This window comes from Lissotriton helveticus, chromosome 2_1 (genome assembly GCF_964261635.1).
Source record: "Lissotriton helveticus chromosome 2_1, aLisHel1.1, whole genome shotgun sequence".
Classification (NCBI taxonomy): Eukaryota; Metazoa; Chordata; class Amphibia; order Caudata; family Salamandridae; genus Lissotriton; species Lissotriton helveticus.
The window spans coordinates 791,707,509-791,730,661 of NC_136059.1; positions in this window are offsets into that span (position 1 = coordinate 791,707,509).

Here is a 23,153-nt window from a genome sequence, read left to right on the forward strand (position 1 = left end):
ATATTTCTATCTGTTTGCGTATGGTGGTTATATGGGGAAGAGCCAATTCTTGAGTAGTTTTCTGTAAATAAGATGGTTATCCGTGGATCTTGTCTTGGGGGGTAAAGAGTTCCATAGTTTGGCTGCTTGAGAAGAGAATGATGTGCCACCCATTGATTTTTTCTTGTATGGAGGTTCAGCAGAGAGGAACCAATGTGTTTTCAGTGGAGGTAGTTGAGAATCCCTCGAAGAACAGAGTGCGGTCAAAGGAATAACTGATCTCCGCACACAACACTGGAGAGAGGTTTTTCGGGGGTATCACCTTTCAGCTAATGATATTTAGTCAAGGTTGGATCTCTGAGACAAAATGTTGCCCAAACTGCCAGTGAAAGTTTGTTCTGAAAAACGCACACCCAACCAGTTGTATGTTCTGTCTCCACAAGACCATAAGTTGGAGTACTGTGTCCCATGCTCATACTTTAAACCTAAAACTATGGTTCAGAGAGATAAGATTATTTGAGTGATTTGATAAAATGTTGGGCCTATCTGGTATGGAAAAGCAGAGAAAGGGTGCTCTGTCGATGAAGTAGGTATGTTTCTCCAAAGATGAGGTAGAGTCAGTGGTGGCTCGGGGGAACACCAAGATATCAAGCTTGAAGCATACAAGTTTGAAAAACACCATAGAGACCCTAAACCCACTACGCCACATGCCAGTAAAATAGCAGATATGCAGAAGGAAAAGGCGTCCAAGTGTACTTTGAGCAAGAGCACAGAATCCCAGAAAGTCAAACCCTAAATTCTGGAATAATATGCAGTTGAAGGAGTGCAAAGAACTTCTCGTTCTACATGGAAAGAAAAGCTCACTGGTAAGGACATGTCGAAAGGCATTGCCTCAACTTCCTGGGATGACTGAGCGTGGAAAGGGAATAAGAGACGAGCGCCCTTGAAGGAAAAGGCCCATGGGGAACCACCATCTTCAACATCGAGAGAAACAAGAGGGCTTTAGAGGAAAAAATAAAGAACTTGGTTAACAAGAAAATGTTTGAGGAAGCCATGACGCCTCTGAAAGAAGCAAGACCAGCAAGGGTTAAGAAGCAGACACAGGATTTTATATCTAACATAAGGAGATGATGGACAAAGCGCTGGAACTTTTCAGACATTCACCCCCGTCATAGATCTGGGTTGAATCCATCATCATTCTTTAGCTCACTTCGCCAACGCAGTTCAGACCCTGCTATATGCAAATCAGTCTTGACCCTGTGCCTCATGGGAACAGTCCAGCCCGAACTGCAGAGCCAGGTATTCCCTGAACCGCAAACAAGCATTCTGGGACCAGTTTCTGGAATTTACAGGATTTTATATCAACAGACCAGGAAGAAACACTTAAGGCAGGTCAGGATACAGACAAGGGAGGAAGAGTTCATTTTCAGCACTGAGCCCAAAGACATAGGGTTTGACAACCCACAGAAAGAAATGTGTGAAGACATTGAGGCAGACTCGCCTCAGCAGGAGATTAAAGCATTTCCCTCACAGCAATTCTCACTGGATGATATCTCCACATACTATGCTGTGTTGAAAATGGCAGCAGATGCCTTCTGACTGGAGTTTGAGGAAGAAGATGCATGATTTCTCCTATTAACACTAAGTCTGGTTAACAAAAAGAACCTGTACCTAGCAATCGTTCCCTGCACTGTACAGCAGGTTAGGAACGCTTTCTCAAAGCTGGAAACAGCAAAAGCAGTCACCCCGTGTGTAAATAAAATAAATACCGAGTTTCTACTCTATCCAAAATACATCCAGGGGCATGTCGAGCTAGACTCACTTATTGCGTTTAAAATGAGGAAGAGAGCCATTTCCCTTGCGTCCATGGTGCCCCCTTCAGATAATGACAGCCAAAGCCCAGAGGTCTGTCTGAACGAAAATGGAGAAAGCCACAGCCACACAATGGCAAATTGCTAAGCTGAATGCCCTATTAAACCGGCATGCACATAAATACTGGGAAGACATGGACAACCTTATGTTGCATCTCCCAGAGGAATACCACAAACCGGCAAGACATGTAAATGACGGGGGGAAATATCAATAACTCCTCCCTGAAGTTGGCCTTTGAGGCTGCAGATGCATCAAGCAGGCATCTATGGGGACGGTCATGACAGGGCATGTGTATTTGCACATCTCAGATTTTAAATATGAGGTTTAGTCCAATATTATTGACAAGCCCCTTACAGGGAACTTGCTTTTTGGACCAGGTTGGACCAAACTCTGGAGGAAATGAAAAAGGCAAATGAAACTGCAAAGGCAATGGAAGCCTTCAAAGTTTATATGCCCACTTTAAAAGAGGAAACTTTCCAGAGAGGAGGCCAGGGGAGACATAGCTTTGGCACACAGGGACCAGCCAATTCCCAGATCCTGCATAACTGCACCAGCAAGAACCTTGATGCAAAGTCCCTAAGATCTGACTTCATCTTCAATAGTGGAGGTCACCATCTTTCCCCTCTTACACAATAGGGGTAGCCATATTTCCTGATTTATGAGAACCATTGTCATGTCTGCCATTCAACACAGATGTTGCCTAACCTTATCTTTCTAAGAACTGTGAAAGCGTCAAGCCAATCGATTTATGACACAGATACCAACAACAATGTGACATTTCTCTGGCTCATATATCTACTTTCCATCATGTCAAGGATAATTAAGAACAGATACAGACCTATAACGAAAATAACATAGTCTGAACTGATGTCCTTTAATCTTATATGTTCATAAGGAAACGTCTACAGCGCATACCTTGGTGCACATAATCTATGTCAGACATTCTTAAACTTATGTCAGAAATTTCAGTTTCTGGTCAGTATCAATATGTAAGGACAACCACTTGTCAGAATTGGTCCTTCTCCCACATTATCGCCCGAGGTTCTGCCAGATACAGTCTCTCCTACTGCTGGCACACTTCGCCCTTTGCAGATGTTACAACTCGCCTGAAGCTGATGTCACTAAATCCTGGAAGAAGACCAACTGACTGCAACAGCAGTGTGTATCTGCCCTTCGCAGAAAACACTGCCTTCGTGCCTCTGTTGATAAAGACTGCCTTTGCTGTCAGCAAAGTATGCAGTACATCTATTCTACCTAAGAAATTCTAGAATGCAATTTGCTCTGCCTTCCATGCACTCGTAGTATAGCACATAGAAGTAGACGTTAGGGTGGTGGGTACAAGATGACATTTATCTCCTCATTTATAACGACTGTGGTGTTTTTTATAATATTCAGTGTAGTTGTTTTAGAAGTACTGAGAACCAGATTGTTACTGCAGTTATGAATACTTTTAATTCAAAAGTGTTCATTCTTCTTAGTATAGTGTGTGATACTGTAAATAACGAAATATGGTTTTTGACTGTTTCCATGGTATCCTTTATCCCTTTATGGCATTGTTTGTAACCCAAAAGCAATACTTCTATGTCCATTACACATTGAATAGTGTCTTGTGGGGCTACAATAACTTGTCTTTCACATTCATCGCTTGGGCATTGAATCAAATTCACTTGTGTCACCCGTGGGTGGGAAAGCATTCCTCCAAAGTTACTCCAAAGTTGTAACTTACGCAAAAGTTGGCACCCAATGTGGGCCCCATATTTTAGGGTAACGCCGTGAGTAGTTTACATTTATATCACATATATAAACCATTATTACGTCATTACTGAGACGTCCATAGTAATTGTGGTTACCTCAAATTGAGGATAAGGGAGCATCTGTTTCCGTAGGTTCATTAAGCTTGACTCTTAAAAGGTTATTCCCGATTCTGTGTTTTTTTAGCCCCCCCCCAATTCTAGGATTCCAAATTTAAAATTGAATCCATTTATTCTGGCAGCGCCTATTGTTTTATTGGGGTCAATTGGAAGGAAGCAGTCACTCATCACTCTAAAGTTTGAGATGTCCCCAATGAGAGGGGGGGGGCAGTTACTTTCATAATAGCTGCACATCCAGCATATGCCTTTGAGACTTTTTACTCCTGGTTGGAGTTCAAGCCTATGGACGCTGCCTCACGGCAGTTTCAAGAATATATATCATTGACCCGCCAGCACATATAGTGCTTGCCAAGGTTTAGAAACCCATTTAACTTATCAGGAACACCAAAACTGGTTTTGGGGTCAATTGCCACATATGCACAGACATGTACGTTTGGGGCCTTTGAGCAATAACTGGGCTATGTAGTCAGTTTTTGCTGGATACACTCCTGTTCCTTGTCCCTGATAACCTACCCCATGTGGAGGCAGGAGGGGTATTAAATTACACAGTTGTACAGTTTGTGCAATGAACTTTGAGCTCCAGACCTGCTGTCACACCAGGGCCTGCTGTTTCTGCACAAATATAAACTATTGGTCCACAAACTATTAACGCTATCATGGAAAAAGCCCCTGTGAGGCATGATGAAATGGCTTTCGTTTAGAGGCAGTGTATCCGTACACTACCCCACAAGATAATCACAGAATGTTGTCCATGTGTCTTCTCATGACATGGTACCTCCAGTCAGGGGGTGTAACTCCTGGGGAAACAACTTTGCATGTATCTATACCAGTACACCTTCATTGGCTGTCTTGCCTGATGTACTTAGACAAGTACAAAACAAGAACGGAGCTGTACCAGCACTGGAGTTAGGAATGAAGTTAATGGCTAACTTCTCTACAGTCTCCTCCGTCATACTAAACAACATAAAAGGAGAGTCTTCAGTTCTGGCTATACTTCAGAGACTGGAAGCAGTTCTGGTTCAAGAATGTAATGGGAGGGGAGGAGCCTAGCCCGAGAGCGTGATGGTCGCCTTTTAGCTCGGCTCCGTCGGCCCTCCGGCCAACCTCGAATATCCTGTACTTTATCCTGTACCGCGACGATACTTCACTACAGCTATTGGAACTTGACGATCTACTCCTACTCACCGTCTGGTCCTGAAGCTCCTGCGTGCTGTGGGTCCGCAGTTCTATCCTCGAGAAGATTGGGGCCTCTGGGTGTTCGAGACCGAGACCTCGCCTGTGGGACCCGACCGGCGGTGCTGAGATTGCCGGCCCCGGCCGAGAGAGAGAGCCACTGGTGGGAGCCGTTGTGTGTATACCCCGGAGTTCCTGGATCGGCCCCGATTTGCGGACCGTGCGGCTGGAGGGGGACGAGATGTGTTGGGGCTGACTGTGTGGAGGGGTCCCTTCGCCTTTGCTCTGTCCGGCGGCCCTGGACCCCGCGCTTGGCTCTCGCTTGTGGGGCCCGCCGCTGTTCGTACGGGGCCCCCCCCCATCGAGCGTCTACCCTTTCTGTGCCAGTGAGACCGTTGTTGGGAACCTCCGGAGTTTTGTAAAGTCCTACATTTGGGAACCGTTTGGAGGCCCACGGTGGAGTGCGGGGCGGCGAAACTCACAAGATGGCTACCGGCACCGTGGGGGGTGCTCCGCCTTGCACCGAAGAACTTTGCTGGCCGGACTGCACGGGGGCCTGGGCGTGTGCTCGTGAGCCCACACTCAGAGATGTCCTAGACGCCTTGATGTCCTTATACGCTGTCTTGGCTCCCGGTGCTTCTACCGACTCCATACGGCCCGCCGCCATTTTGGGTCGACGCTCTTTCATGCACCCCTATCGGCCTGCTGCCTCCATTGCTTTGCCCCCTCTGACTGCGCCGAGAGTTGATGCCGCTGTTCTTCGGCCGCCTGATGGCCCGGTGGCTTTTGGACCTCCAGTTTTTCACCGCCCGGAATTCGATGACTTGCACATGACGCGGAGACCTGCTCCTTCCCGGGTAGTTGGGAACTGTGGTGGACTGCTGTTTGCTCCCGCTTCGATGGATTCATGTCTTTGTCCTGGAGGGGTGCCTTTACATTTTCGAATTGCGAGGCTGGACACCTGCTTATTTTTGCCTGCCCTGTTGTTGCTGCTACAATTGACTTGTTTTATTGATTTTTTGTATCCCATTGGCTTGGTGGCTCTCCCTACTCTACGTGACTGCCGTAACCCTAGTCAACATTACGATTATTCTGTGTTGGATGGTCTGCTCCATGTTGTCCTTTATTGGGTTGGTTTCGTGGTTAGGAAGGGCTGGGTGTAAGTTGCACAACATTGATAGACTGCTGGTTTACCTGTCCGTCGTATTGTCGCTTGTACTCTCGATATTGTGAGACTTTACAACTCAAAATTCCCCCTCCCCCCCCCTGCGGGTTATTGATGTATGTGAAGGTGTAATGTTGATCTGGTAGTTATTCATCTGATGGTCGGGGGAGGGCCGCTGCCGAGTGTATTTGTTTGTATCCTCTGCCTCCTCCCTCCCATATTATTTTTGTTTCATGTTCCTTCCTTTCCTTTATTTTTGTCTCCTTATTCTTCTCTCTTTCTCTACTATATTTCGGGTTTCGGATTAGGGCGACAGGCACGCTGTTTGGAGGGTAGGCCGTAGCCTTCTGCAGGGGTGCGGGGTGGGACGGGTGGGCGGGGTCTTTCAGATGTTTATTTTCTTGGTTCTATGGCCCTTTTCTATCCCTTTATAGGGGTGCTGCCTCTGTCCTCGCTTCTCTGGCATGAGAGGGTTGGAGTCTGTCGCTATGCCACTTTTATCAGTTTTGATGTTTTCCGTCGCGACTTCCATACCCTTCTTCTCGCCAGCTTTTTACTTTCTTCTGTGTTATTAGCCGCGGGTTGCTTGGCCCGCAGTGGCGCCCTTCTTGCACGCTGTGTTTCTCCTTTTATTTTCTTTCTTTTTATTCCTCCTTTTTCCCTTCTTCCCAGTTCTTGTCCTTATTGGATCCTTTCCCTCAGTGTCCCCCCTATCTTTCCCCCTCTTCCCCCCTTTTTTTCCCCAGGCTAGTATGGCGGGTTGGTTGAGTTCGTGCAATTTATCCGCTCCCCTAGCGTTTGTTAGCGTATCATTGGGTGGGGGACATGAGATGCTGGTAGTATTTGTATGCTTTTCGTATATTTTGCATTTGTTTTGTATTACGATGACCTCGTGTCTTCACTACCTCCCCCCCCCCATCTTTTCATTCTGGCGAGGGTGTATTCCTTTACACCGGGCTTTCCCGTATTCTACACGAACCTGCCATGAGCCTTGTCCCCTTATTATAAAATGGACCTTCATTGTTCCTGAGACTGGGCCGTTAAAATCGCGTGTCCTTTTCTTAGCAATGTTTTAAATATGTTTGCTTGCCTGCCGGTCTTGTGTTGCTTACTACGACTTTTGATCGCTTTTTGACCTATAGCCGGCCAAATTGGTTGTAGGCCCACGACTGTATATCCTATTGATGCAAATAAAGGTTTTAAAAAAAAGAATGTAATGGGAAATGGCGAAAATAATTGCAGAATTTTATACCTTTAGGAAGCGATACCGTACGTACTCAGCCATTTTAGCCACACTTAAAACCTAAAAATGACACTGAGGGTTCTGTTAAGGAGAAATGTGTAACAGAAGAAAAGCAAAAACAAAAGGACGTAGATAAAAGCTGCATTAGACTGTCCACTTCTCGGGAATCTGGCAGGGATGGTTACAACTAAAGAGACTGTGAAAAAATTTAAAAACCGGTCCAGTATCGGTCATTCTTCATATTCTTTTCAGGACACTGAATGTAAAAGAACAGAAAGCGGGAGCCGATTCGAGCACCGAAGAAAAGAATACAGTAGAAAAAGTGAAGGGCACAAAACTGGTTTCAGCATAAAGAGGGAAGAGAAAGGATTGGACTCTAGAACCCTAGTAAAAAAGAAGAAAGTGGCAGGACTTTCTATAAAACATGCCGAGCCAGCTTCGAGTCCTCCTGGGAAACAATACTTGGGCAAGAGCGCTTCTAGAGAGCGCCACAGAAGTCACGATAGTACATCAGATGCTTCAGAGGTTTCTGGATATGAGTCCAACAGATTGCTTTATATAGATTGAGACTCCAGATCAACATTTAAATGGTCATGATAGAGTTTATATTTTGAACATACAAATCGGAGATATACCACTTTTAATCAAAGTAGTCTTCTGGACATAATTATCTGATGACCATCAATTCATCCTGGTGGGAGAAGTCTGGCCTTCCGCTTTTATTAGGGAAGCATCCCGGGGAGAGGCAGTCACAACAGTACCCTTCTCTCCCATAGTACCAGAAGAAATCCATGCCAGAAACTGGGCTGTTAGACAAGCTCCAGCCTTATACAGAACTAAGTGGGCTGGAGCAAAGACTCTAGTCCACGTTATTACCCTACATTGTGAACCACAAGCACAAAGCAAAACATTGTATTAAAGCAATATTAGATCAGCTGCAGTATCAAGGCATCATAGTGCCTTGCCCCTCACCCATGAATACGCCACTTTTTCCCATCTCTAATCCAAACAGTTCCTATTGAATAGTCTTAGAATTTGCATATCCGAACATTTGCAGTACAGAATTCACACAGCCAAGGTTTAATGATATACCTGGTGCGGAAAAAATATAAAATGACCCTGGAAATTTGTATGGGGTGTTTCAGACAAAATATAGTGACTGAGAGTGAGTATTTAACCACTTTCCGTTTCAACAAAATGTAGTTTTCATTCCTATCTTTGCCCATGGGCTATAACATTTTCCTGGCTTGTTTTCAATGTAAATCATGGAAATCTTACAACCAGATCCATAGGCATTGTCATATATGGCTATCTACATAACTGACAATGACTTGAATCTAGACCATACCAGGGTAGACAGAGTGGTGACCATATTAACATCACATGGTTACAGAATTAATCAAATAAATGGAAGATTGTCTACCTGATGGTGACCTTCCTGGGATATGACTTATCCAGCCAGTGTAAGGGTTTAGCTCCAGACTTCCTCCAGAAATGTGGTATCTTGCAACCTCTGGACACACTGAAAAATGTGCAATCCTTGTTCGAATTTCTTAACGTTGGACATACCTTTTTGCGTCACTACACGTATAAAGTGAAGCCTTTGTATGACCTGAATTCGCCCACATTTTCATCCAAACAGTGACTGAACACACAAAATGATATTTTGAGTGTTCTACAAGCACACATGTTTGAGACTAAATATTTACAAACTAGGGACAACCAAACCCACCTAGTTAGCAGAGTCATACCCAGTCACTGTGGTTACACCTCTGTGACTTAAAGTGAAGGCCAAAATATCCACACTGCTACAAGTCACCGTTGCATTTCTTGGCAGGTGCAGGTTTTGTTTCCAATGAGAAAATATTACCAGCCGTACAAACAGCTATTTTTAAAGAGTGCCCTTCGGTGCATGGAAAACATATCATTGTTATTTCTCCCACACAGCACCAGAGATGGCCACAAGGAGAGTATTCCTAATGCTCATGCTCCCCCAAATCCAAGATGGGTTCAGTGAGCCTCTTCTTTGAGTGCAGTGGATGTAAGGTTTCAGTATGATCCTTCTCTTCGTACACAAACTTTCTCCAACTTGAACAAGATACTCTTCCGACTCTAAACTCTTACCAGTTGTCTTATCAGCGCATCTTCTACACAGATGGCTCTGCCCAAACTGCAGTAGGAACCCAATGTAAGTACTCTGCAGTCGGCCCAGCAGTGCAAGGGGTAGTGAAGGATGGTGAATTCATCCCGCCACACACCCACATCAAACTCTTAGGTGACAGTACCACAGAGCATGTAGAATGAGAATTTGCCTAGCCTTAGTGCTGGTAAGTTCCAATTCTATTAAGGACTCGGAGGCGAGGATTATGCCTTCTTTCTTCACATTTATTATTTTTCACAGCAGCAAGAAAGACCAAAAAACTACTTTTCCCATGAACACTTGGGAAACAGGAATAACAAACATAAGTCCTTTGTCTGTCTTCACAACACTGACAGCTCCCATCATGCTCCACTGCTGCTTCCGCTTCCTCTTTCTTCGCGCGAAGCCCAAACTCACGCGTCTTGTTTGGGACCCTCATTCCCTGCAAAAGACCACACCGTCAAAACTGCACTTCCCTGTCGCATAGCAAGCACCTTAAAACATAACAATGCAAAGCAACAGTATCCATGGATGCAAACTGCATAAACGCATTACTTACAGTACATTCGGGGAGGGTCCGCTTCTTGGAAGCCATTGGGAGGGATAATCCTCGCCTCCGAGTCCTTAATAGAATTGGAACTTACCAGCACTAAGGCTAGGCACATTCTCATTCTATGTCAGGACCGGAGGCTTCGGATTATGCCAGTTCAAAGCTTGTCGACCACCAGCCGAGCTACTTCTAACACTGGGTTAAAGTAAAACCTCTTAAACGTGGAATCTGAGGACCAATCAGCCGCTCTCATCAGATCTTCTAGCCGAGCACCAAGTGCAAAAGCTTTGGAGGCCATAGCACCCCTCGCTAAATGCGCACCAAACTGTTTGGTGTCAATCCCCGCCTCCTGCATCACCCTACGCACCCATCTGGCGATTGTTGGGGAAGAAACAGCCTTGTACGGTTTCCGTAGGGCAATAAGAAGCTGACGTTCGCCCGGTGGGCGAGTATCTTCGGTCAAATCTTCGTAAGCACGGAGGCACTGCACCACACACAGTTTAGGGGAGTCTGGGAAAGCTGGGTATGAAATAACCCGTGTTAAGGCCTTAGTGCGCCTGCTCACTGTAAAAGTGACCCAGTCAGGGGAAAAAACTCTGGCCGTGATGTCAAGAGCTCGAACGTCCGAGACTCGCCTGCAGGACACCAGGCACAGCAACATCGCCAACTTAGCCGTGAGCTCTTTACGGGAAAGAAACCTGTTCGCTTGCCAGGACAGAAATAAGTTCGACACTCTATTAACGTCCCACAGGACAGAGTAACGCGGTTCCGGTGGCAGCGAAAGGCGGATCCCTCTCAAAAGCCTGCACACCAGCGGATGTTCCCCGATCGGGGAACCCTGCACCGGATCATGGCCCGCCGAGATTGCAGAGCGGAAAGTATTTATGGAACGGTAGGCGAGACCCTCTTCCGCCAAACCGGCAAGGAAGTTAAGGACATGCACTACATCCGTCCCCACGGGATCGAAACCCCGTCGCACACACCAACGACGCCATCTATGCCAGGCTGATCGATATCTCTTAGTCGTGCTGACCACCCAGGCCTTAGAAAGCAGGTCCTCTGCCTTTCCCGAAAGGCCTGGGAGAGACCAGCGACGCCGGAGATCCTCCAAGCCATCAGCCTCAGAGAGCCGTCCTGAACTAGCCGGTGGGGAATCCCGTCCGGATTGAGAAGGATATGAGGAGAGTGGGGGAGTAGGATTGGAGAATCCCAGGAAAGTTCCAGAAGAACCGGAAACCACACTTGAGATCTCCACCATGGCGTAATCATCACCAACTGCGCTGACTGGCGACGCAACAACGCTGACACACGCGTTATCATCGAAAACGGGGGAAACGCATACCCCTGTTCGCCCGACCAGTCCTGAAGAAAGGCATCTGTCGCCTCCGCAGACGGGTCCGGGCGCCAACTGAAATACCTGGGCAGCTGATGGTCCAGACGTGACGCAAACAGGTCTACTGAGAAGGGACCCCACCTGGCCATCAGCTGGGAGAACACTCGAGGATCCAGTTTCCACACGCTGGCATCCAATAGGTGTCGAGAGTGCCAATCGGCCACCTCGTTCTGCCGACCTGGCAGATACTCCGCCGTGACGGACACCTGATGGTCCAGGCAAAAATGCCAAAAGTCCTTCGCCAGGTCCGCCAACACCTTGGATCTGGTGCCACCTAGGTGATTGATATATCGGACCGCCGATACATTGTCCATCCGAAGTAGAACACAGGACTGCACTCTGTCCTTGGTCCAACACTGGACCGCGAAGGATCCCGCCAGTAACTCTAAGCAGTTGATATGCATCGATTGCTCGAGGGTGGACCAAGCGCCCCCAGTGGAGAAATCTCTACATCTGGCTCCCCAACCCGAACGACTGGCGTCCCACTCTATCACGATATCTGGGGCGGAGCCGAAAATCGCACGACCATTCCAGGCCTCCATGTGCGACAGCCACCACTGCATCTCGTCCCTCACCTCCTCCGACAATGGAATCAGCTGAGAGTACGTGAGGCCTTTCCTGAGATGGAAAGCTTTCAGACGCTGCATGGCCCGATAATGAAGAGGGCCTGGGAAGATGGCCTGTATCGAAGACGATAGCAGGCCCACCAGCCGCGCAAGCTGACGCAAGGAGATCATCGGTTTCGCCAGGGTCTGGCGCAACTCGTGCCTGATCTTCGCCAACTTCCTGGCGGGAAGACTCCAGGTGGAGGACACCGAGTCGATGTTGAACCCGAGAAAAGTCACGCACTGGGAAGGAACCAAAAGGGACTTCTTCTCGTTGATGACGAAGCCCAAACCTTGTAACAGGTCGATCGCAAATCGCAGCTGGGACACCAGCCGTACCTGACACTGATCCATGAACAACATGTCGTCCAAATACACTATCAGTCTGATACCCCGCGCTCTCAAGGCCTCCACCGCCGGGCGTAACACCTTTGTGAAGCACCACGGGGCCGAGGAGAGCCTGAAAGGCAGCGTGGTGAACTCGTAAACTTGACCGTCCCACCGGAACAGGAGGAAACGCCGGTGAGGAGGAAAGACCGGGACCGCCAAATAGGCGTCCTTCAAGTCTAGCCTGACCATCCAGTCCGACGGACGCAGCACATCCCGCAGGAGGTGGATACCCTCCATCTTGAAATGGCGATACACCAGCCATTCGTTGAACTCCTTCAGATTGATGACCGGTCGACGACCTCCGTCGACCTTGTCGACCAAAAAAAGGTTGCTGAGGAAACCGCCTGGATGTTCGCATGCGCAACAAATAGCCCTTTTGTGGAGGACGGCGGCTAACCTCTTCGCGCAGCAAGTCTGCATCACGCTGCGAGAAAGTAATGGGGCGTGGACGTTGAAGCTGACACGGACGGCCATGGAACTCCAGCTGGAAGCCCTGAACCGTCTGCAGCACCCAAGCATCGCTTGTAAGGGAAAACCACGCTGGGAGAAACTGCGCTAAGCGCCCCCCTACCCACAAACTCGCAGAGGGTAACACACTCACCTCTTCCAGCACCATGTTGCTGGCCTCTCTGGCCTCCGCGGCCACGGAACCTCTGTCCTCTTGTGGGATAAAAGTTGTTGAAGCGGGCGTTGTCCTGAAATTGCCCGCGTCTGGAGCCTTGTCCTCTGTCTGCGCCGTTGCCCTGGCCGAACGAGCGGCCCCTGCCACGTCCGGCCTTGTCAAAAACACGAGGGGCAAAAACCTTTTTAATATTGGACTGAGCCCGGTCCAGGGAAGTAAACGTTGCAACAAATTTGCCGAGCTCCTTTATAAACGGGTCTCCGAACAGACCACCCTGCGCCACCGCGCCAGCCTCAGAGGATGCGAGGTCACCCAACTTCGGGTCAATTTTAATCAACAGCGACCTCCTTCTCTCTGTAGAGAGAGCACAGTTAGCGTTGCCAAGGAAAATAATGGCGCGCTGCGCCCAATTGGACAGAACTTCTGGGGAGATGAGATCACCCGACACCTTGGCTTCCTCGGCCATGTCGAGGATCTTGGTCACAGGGCCAACCGCGTCCAACAGCTTGTCCTGGCAAGTACGCCAGGACCTATCTATACCTTTTCGGGGGTCTTTGACAAATTTAGCCGGAAAAGTTGCCATCTTGGGGTCAATGTCGGTAGTCAAAGCTACTTTCCCCTCTAAGGAAGGGCGGAGGCTCTCCGCTCTAAGGCGGCTACGAGCATCCTTGTCAACAGGCTTACGGAGACGGTTCGCCACATACTGGGCCACCTTGTCACCAGGGACCCAGTCCGAAGACCTGGGGTGGACAATGTCATCCGGGTCCAACATGTCTGAAGGACCCGCGGATGAGGAAGGCTGGGACGGAAGCCACGACCTCGAAGAGCAGGCCTCTTCCTCCGAATCCGGAGAGTCATCATCCTGCTGTGGCCCCGGAGACATAGTACGTGGGGATGGGGGGGCACCTCCGCAGGGAGGACGGGCACAGGTTGGGACCCTTCATGCGCCATAAACGCGCTTTTAACCTTTGCAAATGCCGCCGGATCAACCCCGTCCTTACAAGCCTTCTTAGGGGGGGGTGGAGCCGGGGACGGATCGGGGTCTGGGGTTGGGGCAGGCGCGGGAATAAGGGAGGCAATCTTTGCATATGCCTCATCCAACCTCGCCGAAAGCCGCTGCTCCAGGGGGATCATGGCCTGATCCACCGCCCTATAAATGGAATCATCCACCGCTTGATAGAAGTCCTCATCCCATGAGGAGTAATTCTGAGGGTCTTCCTCAGGGTACTGGCCTGACTTCCCCTGCATAGTGAGGTAAGTTGAGCTCAGCAGGATCAGAGGTACAGCCAGCCAATTCACAGCACCCTCACAGGTACTAAATGGGGCCTGGGAGCAAGCCCAGAAAAATATGGGGGCACAAGGCACACACTTAAGGGACAAGCCCTGGGGACGCTGCAGCCCTTCAGATCACAGGGCACCACCCGGCAAAGCGCCCCCGCGCCACACACCAGCAATATTCCGAACCCTCAGGGTGTCACTGTCACAAAAGCCATACAACCCTATGCAGGGCGTTCATGTGGGGTGATAAGCCTAATTGCGACCCAAACGAGTGTCAACCGGGTGGCCAGGGGTAGCAGCTGTCACTTGCCGCCAAACACGCGAAAAAACGCCGATTTTTTAACGTTTTACAGCGCGATAACGAGCAAGGAGAAGCCTGCCCCCTAGCGGCGTAAGTAGAGCACCGCACTCCTAAGGGCCGAAAATCGCGTCAGGAGCACTAAAAGCGTCCCGCGATTTCGAAACGAAATGAGCACAATCCCCAAAACCTCAGGAGATATAAGGAAAAAACACTTAACTTGCTGCTGAGCTGCGAAGAAAGATGAAGAGGAAGCAGCAGTGGAGCATGATGGGAGCTGTCAGTGTTGTGAAGACAGACAAAGGACTTACGTTTGTTTTTCCTGTTTCCCAAGTGTTCATGGGAAAAGTAGTTTTTTGGTCTTTCTTGCTGCTGTGAAAAATAATAAATGTGAAGAAAGAAGGCATAATCCGAAGCCTCCGGTCCTGACTTAGAATTACATACCCTGCTAACTGATTTACAAAAGACAGACTTGTCAATTCCCATACTCATTGTGTCCTACTAGACTTTTTGTGTGCAAGACTACAATGTTGATTTGCCGCATTGGAGATTGAATGGATTCAAGGATTCAAAGGGAAAACCTATAAAAAATAAACAGCTTTGAGGAAGCTTTGTCTAAGACAAGCTTCCATTGGTCCATGCGAGACACTCTTTGGACCATCAGCATAGTAGCATTCATGCGAAAGGGAACTGTGCAGCTGACCTAGCAGCTAAACCTGCAATTCTGACTCCGAGGGCAGTCCTAACCGGATCTCAATGAAGATAGAGACAGACCTTTTAGCAGTCATGAATGCTACCAAGCAAGCTGTGAAACCTCCTGTGAGTTTTCCTCCCAAATAGTTCTGCATTCTTAAATCAGATAACCCTCTTGTAATTGTGATGACTAGGGTGGGAGACAGAATAATGCATAATACACTGTCTAGATTAAACCTAATGAAAGAAGCCCTTAACGGTTTGGCCTCAGCACGTGCATGAATAAATGTAGCCGTAGCAGTGCTACAGCATCGCTACTGACAGCCTAGTTTATATAAACGGACTGGGGAATATGTTAGACAGTCGACATTTGTCAACAAATCAAACCCTTCACTGAAAAAAGACCCTTGCCAACTCCCCTTATGATTTCAAATATCCCCTTACAGGAAATTTACTTGGGCCATATTGTAAATGTAAATGTATGTATACTTGTAAAGCGCACTATCACCTTTCAGGCATCCTAGCGCTGTATACCGCTGTGGAACCCTTCCTGGCTTTCCCTGTGAGATGCCCCTTACTGGACACCCCCAAGGTGAGGCCAGGCATCCTAGCGCTTTCGGGCCGTTGGTCTCCTGAATTCAGCTAACTGATACAGGTACATATTGGTAGCTATTGATGCATGTTCTTGATTCCAATGGGTTTGGCCACAGAGAAATGCAATATGGGGCACACTGAAACATTGCAGTTGAATGAATGATGTTATAATACTCGGTCCTATTTCAGATGGTTTGGACTCGGAGACTGTTAAAAGAAATGTGTCTGATTGACAGGCATATACTAATTTGAATAATGATGATCCTTACTTGAACTCAGCAAATTACTAATATGTATTGCTATCATCGTTATGCACATTAATTCATACATAGGACTATATATCATGGAGCAATACACCATTATACACAATGGGAACATTGTGAGGCCCTGCCTCCTGAGAGCCACCCTAATTTCTTGAAGAAATTCCTTTACTTTCAGAGTGTTTATAAAACACACCTCTCAGCCATCTATTTTACACAGAAGCCTAATCACTACTAATAAGCAGATTTACTCAGCTGAGTTTCAGAACCTGGCTATTCAAGGATATGAGTATTGGAAAGCACATGTTGATGAGAAAAGCATTTAGGGAACCAGATTGTGTCAGATCCAAGATAAATTAGCCTTATTTTGATCTTGTATAATACCAAAAGAAATTATCTTTCTAAACAAAACTGTCCAGCAGACCACTTGTCTAGAATTCGGAACAATGAAGAACTTAAAGAAACTTTCTATTCCAAAAGCCAACCTGACCATATTCAGTAATTGGCAATTTCAACTAAATGTGCATGCACCAGACATTAATATTATGAAACCGAATGGAACTTATAATTCCTTCCAATTTCCTGTTAAAGGTTTGACCGTATGACCCTATGACTCTGATACCCTGCTTGCAGCGTTTCCTCTCCAACACTCCTGGACCCAAACATAATTGTCCTGATCCAAGTTACAATACACTAACACCTGTAGTGTTTACTACTTACAGTCTAGGCAAGTTATGCCAATGATGGCTAGAACATTCTAATCTCTTAGCTGTGCAAGAACACTTCTCCATTAATGAAAAGATGGATTTTTCTGATTTTTTTCTGGGACCCCATCTTAAAAGAAAACAAGCATTGGAAATGCAATAGGTCTCGCATTAGAAAAGTTGGATCTATTGGTTTTGTAAATGACAATTTTATTTTTATGTGTTGGTCTTGAAAATAGCAAAATGAATAGCTTTGTCATTAACAATGCCAATACTTTTAACTTTTGCAAATGTGACACCTATAGCATTTGTAATGCAACATGTTTTGTATGTACGTGACTTAGACTTATGTTCAGTGTATTTTATTGTGTTGAAAATCCAAGAAGAGAGGTGAAATATTAACATATTTTTGTGACAATTGTAATAAAGCTTGAAACATTGAGAGAACATATTTGAACCAGTTGTTGTTGAATGGTTGCACAGAGTGATGCTGTGAGGGTGATAGATAGATAGAGTGAGTGGCGATAGATAGATAGATACATAGATAGAGTGAGTGGTGATAGATAGATAGAGTGAGTGGCGATAGATAGAGTGAGTGGCGATAGATAGATAGATAGATAGATAGATAGATAGATAGATAGATAGATAGATAGATAGATAGATAGATAGATTCCGATAGATAGAGTCAGATAGATAGATAGATAGATAGATAGATAGATAGAGTGAGGGCGATAGATAGATAGAGTGAGGGCGATAGATAGATAGAGTGAGGGCGATAGATAGAGTGAGGGCGATAGATAGATAGAGTGAGGGCGATAGATAGATAGATAGATAGAGTGAGGGCGATAGATAGATAGAGGGCGATAGATAGATAGACAGATAGAGTGAGGGCGATAGATAAATAGATAGAGTGAGGGCGATAGATAGATGTCTGTTGTTCCTGTCTGTGAGATGCGCCCCCTGTTGGTCCTGTGTGTGTGAGTTGTGCCCCCTGTTCCTGCCTGTGTGAGATGCGCCCCCTGTACCTGTCTATGTGAGATGCGCCCCCTGTTGTTCCTGTCTGTGAGATGCTCCCTCTGTTGCTCCTGTCTGTGTGAGAAGCATCCTCTGTTCCTGTCTGTGTGAGATGTGGCCCCTGTTCCTGTCTGTGTGAGATGCGCCCTCTGTTGTACCTGTATGTAAGAAGCGCCCACTGTTGGTCCTGTCAAGTGTGGGAATGAGTGAGAGAAAAGAGAGCAAGAGGAAAAAGAATAAAGGTGATAGAGAGTGAATGAAGGGGAGTCAAAGAGAGAGAGGGAATAAGGGGAGATAGAGTAAATGAAGGGAAGGGAAGGGAAGGGGAGAGAGAGAGAGAGAGAAAAAAACAAAAAACACAAGTGATAAAAAAAAAAGTAAGCCATGCACGAGTGATTAACGAATGCTGATATTTTTAAGCCCACAGCACATGTTACTTTGCCCAATGGGAGAATATAAAAAATTGACAGAGTGCGCAAACCACAGAGTTAATGGCCAATAAAAATAAATCCAAGAGCGAGCCGTGCACGAGTGAATAAGTACTGCTGATATTTTTAAGCACACATCTAATGGTACTTTGCCCAGTGGTAGAATAAAAAACAAGTTGACAGAGTGTGCAAACCACAGTGTCAATGGGCAATAAGAAAGCAGGAGCAAAACTCCGAACTGTACTCTATTACCTGTCAGCCTCATAAACACGATGTTTTGTGCGCAAAGGATTCTGGAGGTATGTATGGTAATTAGCATTTCCTGTTCACGGCTGGAGCAAAAATTCCTTTAGATGATCGATTCTTGCTCTACACATTTTCTTCTCATTTAATACCTTAAAAAAAAAGAGAGAGAAGTCCACTGTGTCGTAGCCCATCACCCCCCAAAAAATGAACAGCAAACAATAACTACCAGATGGGAGAATTAATATATTCGTCCAGGCCACAAGCAGCAAGGAATCCAGGCGCCTGAGCTGAGTGTGCACCACGTATGTTCCTCGCTTGCATCACCCACCAGAAGTATTTCACAAGTGCTGCAAAACCAGTAGGCATAGAAACAAATGGAGAGGGAGGGGGTGGGCTGCCTGGTTAGTGCGTGTGGCAACAGATGGAGAGTGAGAGCAATTAGGGGGGAGGAGAAGTGAGGCCAGAGCGAGGCTGATGCCTTTGATGATGGAATGCGAGCTCCCAGAAGCTGTGCCAATGGAATTAACGTCTAGACTAATGGTACATTCAGTGGAATGTTAGTTATTGCCCCTCACGGTCCGTGTACGCCTTTACTTGCGGCTCGAGTCAATAACTGGAGTGCAGGCCCCATAGTCAGTTATGCCACAACTTCAAGACATCTTCTGACAAGGAGAAGTACCACATAATACGAGCATAGCAATTCAAATGTAAATTATGTACCATATAAAACAAAATATGGACTGCAAACACAACATCAGCAAGCACTGAAACATGATCAGTTATATTTGGTAATAACACTAAAACAAGCGAAAGAAAGGCCATTGCAATTTTGTTGAAATTGAAAATGCACGTGATACATCTGACTAGTTCTACGCAATCACTCCCAGTTGTGAGTCTCAGATGCAGCAACAAAAATGCTTTATGAAGAGCGGAGCAATGACTGAGTGAAAATAATTTTTACAGTGTACAGGACTGGTCTTTAGGCGCTAGCCATGCTCCGTGGCAAAGACTTTAGAGCGGGTCTTGGAGATAGGAGAACTGTAACCACTGGAAGGCGGCTCCGCTACCCGGACACCAACGAGGTGGAAGGAGAGCACCGCACGGATAAAATGTTTTTTGTGCGAAGCAGGTTCTGTAAAGCAAAACAGCCTGCACTTCAAATCTTGGCTGTTGTCCTTGGGCGTGCCGAAACGTAGAGTTACTTGTGCATGTGCTTAAACTGGTGGTTTCTTTTATCCTCTCCTGATTTGTCAAAAGTAACCTGAAGCAGCTGACAACTCCCTGCGGCGCTGTCAGAGGAAATGCAGTCGCATCATATACCGGCGAACAGTCTGTGTACTTAGCAGGCAGTGTTGTGGGAGGGGTTGCAGAGGTGGGTGATGGTGCCGCGCTAGGCTAACTGTAGTGGCTAGAAGAAAAACACAATGAAAACTACAATATTATAATTCAAAAAGTGACTGGGGCATTTAGGACGGCCAACACCGACCTATGAACTCCAACATGGCGACAGCAGAGAGAGCGGCGTGGGCACTGCAGGAGGAATGAGAGGGGGGCAGGAGGAAAAGTGGCTGGTGAGACCGGCCCTTAGTGCGTCACTCAGTAAAGCCCAATGTGCTTGAATGTAGGAATGTAATTATACAGGAATAGGATTGGCCAGTATCATGACGGTCTTGCGACTTTAATTATATTTTTGCGAATGCCCTGCAGCCACCATTACAAATCATAATGGTAGCGATTTTCTCAAAAGATTGACCTGGCGCGTTGATATTTATGTAAACCATTGTGGTCATGATTCTCTTTTCGTGCTGGCAGGGGGCGGAAACAAGCACACTCCTACACCGCAAATGTAATGAGCGAAGCATATCATTGACAGCCTTGCTGCAGACAGAGCGTTAAGAGCCGGCAGCTTAACAAGAGAGAAAGAAAGAGGGAGATGTATGGAGCTGGAGAGAAAGATCAGAGACAGAGAAGAGAGAGAGGAGAGAAATGGAAAGAGAGAGAGAGTTAGATTAATATATTCGTCCAGGCCACAAGCAGCAAGGAATCCAGGCGCCTGAGCTGAGTGTGCACCACGTATGTTCCTCGCTTGCATCACCCACCAGAAGGATTTCACGAGAGGGAGAGCGGATTAAGGAGAGCGGGAGGAGGCAGCGAGTAGTTTAGGGAGCCAAGACGGAGGGCATTGCTGTGGGGAGGGGGAGGAGAAATGCGACACGGCAGGGGAGAGGGGAGGGGTAAGGAGAAATGCGACACGGCAGGCAGGGGAGGGGGCGGAGCGGGGGTGTGGGAGGAGTGCGCCTGAGGGAAAAGACATGCAAGGCAGGCGGCTGGGGGCATGTGCACGCGCACGCGCTTTTAATGTCAATGCGCATGCGCATTGAGCTTGAATTTCACGTGCACTGCAAGGAATCGCCACGATTCCTAGCAAGTTGGTTAAAGTCTGTTTAAGTCCCCATAGTCTCGCAAGCTCAATGCGCATGCGCATTGACAGGCGAGACCTAAAAACGATTCATTGATACAGTAATATATGGTATTTATAGCAAATTAAATAAATATTCAGAAAAAGAAGCTGCAGAAGTATTAGACAAATAGATCAAGAGTACATGCAATCATTTTTTAAAGTTATTGACAGGGGAGTGAGCACACTTTCTAAAAGAGTGCACTCATTAAATCAAAGTCTTTCCTCCGCCCTAGACTTCTTCAAAGGAGACTTGAACTTATTACATGGATAGACGCAGTTAAGAGCAGTTATACAACTAAATTGGACATTACAAACACTCATGCCACGTTTTGTGCCCTGGCAACTTCTCAATGAAACAGCCCTTTTTGAACCAAATAATTTAAAGTTTACACAAAAATTAATGGCTAATAAAGAATCTACATACACCCTATTAAGTATAGAACAAGTTGAAAATGCCCGATTCATAGTCAACTACATGCCACCTATTAGTTAATACATGGTATTATTACCTTACCCATAGTAACCTTTCATTTTCATGATTGTCAAAAGTATAAATCTATTGCCGGGTCTGCTGGCTCAGTGGACTAAAGCAACCACTGCAGGGGCCTGTGTTCGACCTCCTAGTCACAGGTTCAAATCCCGACGGGTCCACTCAGCCTTTAATCAATTTGAGGTCGATAAAATGAGTACCATTGAGTTTGGTAACAATAAACATCTGTTATTCAGCACCAGGACACCTTCGGGTAATCGTGCGCTTTACAAATACACTTGTTATGTTATGTTATGTAATTGGCTGGTGTCAAACTATGCACAATTCACAATTGTTCCATTTATGGACGTTTCTTTTCTCACATTCCGGTTTAAATGAAAACAACCCTGAGTATATCTGTATGGCAAATTGTCAAAAGCCCCTTGGGCACTCCTTTTTATGTGACACCATATCTTTGCACAGAAAGCGTAGCACTTTAATGCCAGTGTTAAGTTGTGTTTTATCTGTTTCCCCTCTTGTATTTATTCCCACACATCATGAACATTTGAATAACAGCTCTCACTACTTTGTTACAAATGTTACTTTCTGTGGGTTGAAACCTGGCCAGCTGTAGCTGATAACGGATTTAAAAACAATAGGATTGTATAAGGACCTAGTATCCTCTGCCTAGAAATATCATTAGGAACATCCCAAGGCCTAGTATAAGCATGAAATCTGTGCCTTTTGGCGATCTGAACAAGCTATTGTCTGTTCTCTTACAAAAAGAGATCCCTTTGACTTCAGCAGTTGAAGTTTATAGTCTACAGACAACCAGAACTGCTACAGAAATTCAGAGGCTGTCACACACACAATACCCAACACATTTTTCAGATATCATGCAAACGATAAATGATTTTTCTGTAACAACTTCATCTTTTTATGATCATTGATCCTGGTCTAGGGACTGGATTCAAAACAATATTTGGACTGATTCCGTCCTTTTTTAATTCTCTGTTCTCCAGCCTTTCTAATCATCATACTGCTATCCGCTGTGGTTTCAACAGCCTTATCATGCTCCGACAAAGAAATCAACAACATGGAGTATACATATCCAGCTGAGCAAACCCGCAGAAAGAAAGACACTGGATGCTCACCTTTCGCAAAATGAATGCTAGATAAGTAAAACCTGTGTTCTGGTTCCCGACTGACATCATCTCGGACTTATACCTGGAGCAGCTCCAGTGGCTTATCTTGATATGGAACTTGTTCTTCAACCTCTGCATGAGCACCAGAAACAGTGGCAAGCAATGCATCTTTCCCTTCTACAGGATAATAACTATGAGAGAGCAATATCACCAATGGCACTTCTTGCTGGAGCTCTTGATGAGTGGCTTGACTCACTATTATCTTTTGAGTCCTCTAGCGAGGAGCCGCAACTTCCATCGAGTGCCCAAGACTGGCAACCAATTGTTGGCTCCTCAAAGACACTTCAAATTAACTATGAACATGCTCTGTATGGGTTTCATAAAGATCACACATATGCAGCGTGTGAACTCGACAATGTCGGCATGTCCTCTGACGAGCAATAGGTAAGTTGACTGTTAGAAATGAGGGTCTCTAGTTGGCAGAGGTAGGTACCTTTGTCCAAATAGTGACCCTTGTTTCTAGTCAGGGTAAGTGGCATACACTCCTAAAATAACCCCTG